At 39.3% G+C, this 4395-nt stretch overlaps 1 pseudogene; it reads left to right on the top strand.

Annotated features, from left to right (window-relative positions):
* The first annotated feature begins 2223 nt into the window (after positions 1 to 2223).
* Positions 2224 to 3721, top strand: LOC102833220 (annotated as a pseudogene).
* The last annotated feature ends 674 nt before the right edge of the window (positions 3722 to 4395 follow it).

Genomic DNA, 4395 nt, shown 5'->3' with positions numbered 1-4395 from the left:
GTGGAGTCAGTTCTAACTCATAGAGACCCTGTACAGGGTTTCCGAGGCTGTAAATCTTTACGGGAGCAGAAAGCCTCATCTTTCTCCCACGGAACAGTTGGTAGTTTCGAACTGCTGGCCTTGCAGTTCACAGCCTGATTCATAACCACTATGCTACATACTACAGCCCAAATTGGATCAGTGTTATACTGTGCAATTAGACCATGTATCAGTATTTGTGAATGCTCTCCAGTTTTTTCCGATCTGTAGCCAAGGTTGAACAAAAGACTTCTGTTAACACTTATCTGGACTTGTTTTACTCCTTTAAAACAAACAAACAAAAAACCTTGGAAATGTTTGCATTGGTACAGTGAAACTAAATTTGAGACATTGAATATCATTAGTCTATTTTAAAAGAGAGACATAGAGAGTATTTAACTGATGAAAGATTTCAGAACTTGAGTAGAATGGATAGCTTCACCTGATGCCATTTCAATTGTGATTTCTTTCAATCTACATACTTCCCAAGAATATCACTATCTCTAAATGAGAAATAATCCTTGTAGTCTAAAACTATTTTGGTGCCTCCATATTCTGGGAAAAGAACATTATCACCAACTTTCACTCTAACTGGTTGAATCTCTCCACTCTTTCCTTTGTTGTTAAGTGCTGTTGAGACAGTTTTGACTCATAGCAACCCTGTATAGGGTTTCTGAGGAATGGCTGCTGGGTTTGAACTGCCAACCTTGTTCAGGTTAGCAGTCTGGTGCTCATCCTAGAGTGCCACACCAGGACTACCCCTATCCTTTAGATCTGCATAAAACAGCTACTAATGTTGCTTGCAATACTTTTCCTTGACAGTTTCAGGTCACTCCTTTCCACCAATACTCGGTCAAAAAAGAAGAAACTTTCTCAGTGATTGTCCTGTCATGATCCTTGTGTTGCTGAAACTCACACTCCATGCTCCCGCCCTACACTGCCTCAAGGAGGGACCTGCAATCTGGCCCTCTACACACATGAATGTGGGAAAATGGACCCTTACTCTTTTTTTTTTTTTTTTAACATAATATTTTTTTTTTTTTTTTTAACATAATAGCTCTTACAGACTTTTTTTTTAAAAAAGCCATTAGAAGCGAATTCCCACAAGCTCCCACCATTTCTACCCACCTAATTGTATCTGTGTTCATGACTCAAATGCATATTCTGCTGCTTTGCCTGGACATTTTTTTTGTTTCAATCTGAAACAAATCCTACCACTGTGACCTAAATCTCATCCCCTGTCACCAACTTGAGGGTACTGTTCCAGCAATTCCTTCTACTCTAGACTAATCTCCCCAATTTGTATGTTTTGATACCATACAAAATGTTGTTATTTATTCCATTTTGTTATTGTTGTTGTTAAATACCCTGGAGTTAGTTTCAACTCATAGGATCCTGCAGAGGGTTTCCAAGGAGTGGCTGGTGGAGTTGAACCACCAACCTTGTAGTTAGCACTCCAGTGCTTACTCTACAGCACCACACTAAAGCTCACAAGAACAAACAAATCTTGATCCCACTTATTAAGCAAATCTGCTGGACAAGACCTTTTTAAAGTGTTGAAGAGCAAAGATGTCAGCTTGAGGACTAAGGTGCACCTGACCCAAGCCATGGTATTTTCAATAACCTCATATGCATGTGAAAGCTGGACAGTGAATAAGGAAGATCATAGAAATATTGATACATTTGAGTTATGGTGTTGGCAGAGAATAATGAAAGTGCCATGGGCTGCCAAAAGAACAAACAGATCTGTGCTGGAAGAAGTACAGCCAGAGTGCTCCTTGGAGACTAGGATGGCCAAACTTCATCTCTCATATTTGTCAGGAGGGACCAGTCACTGGAGAAGGATATCATGTTTGGTAAGGTGGAGGGTCAGAGAAAAAGAGGAAGACCCCCATCGAGATGGATTGGCAAAGTGGCAGCATCAATGGGCTCAAGCGTGGCAACAATTGTGAGGTTGGCCCAGGACCAGGCAGTATTTCATTCTGTTGTACATAGGGTTGCTATGAGTTGGTACTGACTCGATGTCACCTAACAACAACAACAACCCCTCCAGTTAAAATCCCATTTCAAGGAGGTTATAATATTTCACTTGAAAAAGTTGTCTTTTCTCACTGCCTCACAATTTTTCTTCTCTAATCCTCTCTTGAACACATTCCAGTCAAGTTTTGCCTTCACCATACCACCAAAATTGTTCTTGTTAAAAACATGAGTAATTTCAACATTGCTAAATCTAATGTGCTGCTGTGGGTTAATGCACTGGACCGCATTGCCAGTTTGAACAAGGTTGAGATGAATAGTTATTTAAAAAGAGAAATATTCCCCCCAGAAGAAAGTCTACAAGATTCAGAGTTTGATGCTGATTTCAAAGTACAAAATGTAATACTAGCAGCTGTATTGCAGAATGCCACAAGTGATGTGAGAACCCATGGTCCAGTTGAGTGTTGTCTTAGCATCAAGAAAGCTATTATCCAGGGATAGAAAGCCACCAACTGATGACCTCAGAAAATATGGGATCTTACCAATTGTAGTCAAATGTCTAGAAAAAGATGATTAATCCTTTATTACAGTTTGAAGCTGCCTGGACACTAACTGCATCAGGAACATTTGCACAGAGCCAAGCTGTTGTTCAGTCTAATGCAGTATCTCTTTTTCTGAGACTTCTTCATTCACCACATCTGAATGTTTGTGAACAAGCAGTATGGGCTTTGGGAAAAATTACAGGTGATGGTCCTTAATGTACAGATTGTCATATCACTGAGAGTTGGCAAACCTTTTCTGTTCTTTACGAATCCCTCCATTCCCATCACCTTCCTTCAGAATGTCACATGGGTCATTGTCAATTCTACAGGAATAAGGATCCTCCACTGCCTATGGAAACAGCTCAGGAGATTTTACCTGCATAATGTATCCCCATATACCACACTGACATAAACATTCTTGTAGATACTGTTTGGGGTTTGTCACACATGAGAGATGGAGGTAATGAGATGATAATTAACTCAGGGAATGTGCCATTTCTTGTTCCCCTTCTGAGCCATCAATAAGTAAAGTTCAAACAGAAGCATTTGGAACAGTGGGCAACATAGTGACCGACACTGATGAGCAGACCCAGATGGTTCTCAACTGTGATGTCCTGTGACCCTTTCCAAATCTCTTATCATACCCAAAAGAGACAATAAATAAGGAAGCAGTTTGGTTCCTTTCCAGCATAACAGCAGGCAACCAGCAATGGGTTCAAGCTTTAACAGATGCCAGATTAATCCCTATGATTATTCATCAGCTTGCTAAGGGGGACTTTGAAACACAAAAATCACTGTAACAATAAGTAGCAGAAAAAGTCTGATTGAGTGTATTGTACAACAGAATGTAATACCACCATTCTGTAATTTACTGTCTGTGAAAGATTCTCAAGTTGTTCAAGTGGTTCCAAATGGTCTGAAAAACATTCTGATAATGGCTGGTGATGAAGCAAGTTCAATAGTTGAAATAATAGAAGAATGCAGACGTTTGGAAAAACATTTCAATTTTGCAGCAACACAAAAATGAAGACATTTATAAATTAGTATTTGAAATCATAGATCTGTATTTCTCTGGTGATGATATCGATGAAAATGGTAGCCTCATTCCTGGAACAGCACAAGGAGGTACTTACAATTTTGGCCCAACAGTTAACTTTCAAACAAAAAAAAAAAATAATTTTTAAGTTCAAATCAGTGCAGCATCTTTCCTGCATTCAGTGTGCAGCACCACCAAATGACTACCAAAGGACAAGAACAACAACAGAGGCTCCAAAACACATGCCTCTTTGTTTTGATGCTTCTAAAGCAAGCCACGTCTCAGTCACTTTGCAGTTGCCAAAAGTCACTCTCACATGCACATGCTTGATTTCCTAAACATTTTCAGAATTCTCCTTAACAATCTCAACTACCCTATTTTCTTCCTGTTCCCTGGTGCCACACATTGCCAACTACAGCCTACAGTTAAGAATATTTCATAGTGGTAGCATGTCAGTTGCAATGGAAAATGGTGTACTATGGATCAAGATACTTTGGTATGACGTTTATATATGCTGGAAAACTTTAAAGAGGTGCAGTGTGATCTAAGCCTCCATCATTGTTCTCCAAAAACATATTTTCATATTCTTATGAGGAAGAATAGATTTTAAAGGACAAGCCAAATTATTTTCTTTCCTGGAACTGACACACAAAAAGAAACTTGGTTATTGATTAAACATATAAATTTACAAAACAAAATTGTACTTCATTTGGGGGAGAAAAAACAAGATAGCAGATTGGATGTTAAGGACATTGAGGAGCTCCATCAGCAACAACACAGAACACCAGACCAAGCAGGCTCAGGGGATGGTGCCAGAACTCA

Source organism: Chrysochloris asiatica, unplaced genomic scaffold, assembly GCF_000296735.1.
Source record: "Chrysochloris asiatica unplaced genomic scaffold, ChrAsi1.0 scaffold00279, whole genome shotgun sequence".
Taxonomy (NCBI): domain Eukaryota; kingdom Metazoa; phylum Chordata; class Mammalia; order Afrosoricida; family Chrysochloridae; genus Chrysochloris; species Chrysochloris asiatica.
Note: the sequence above shows the minus strand (reverse complement) of the source record. Positions and strands in the feature narration are given on the sequence as shown.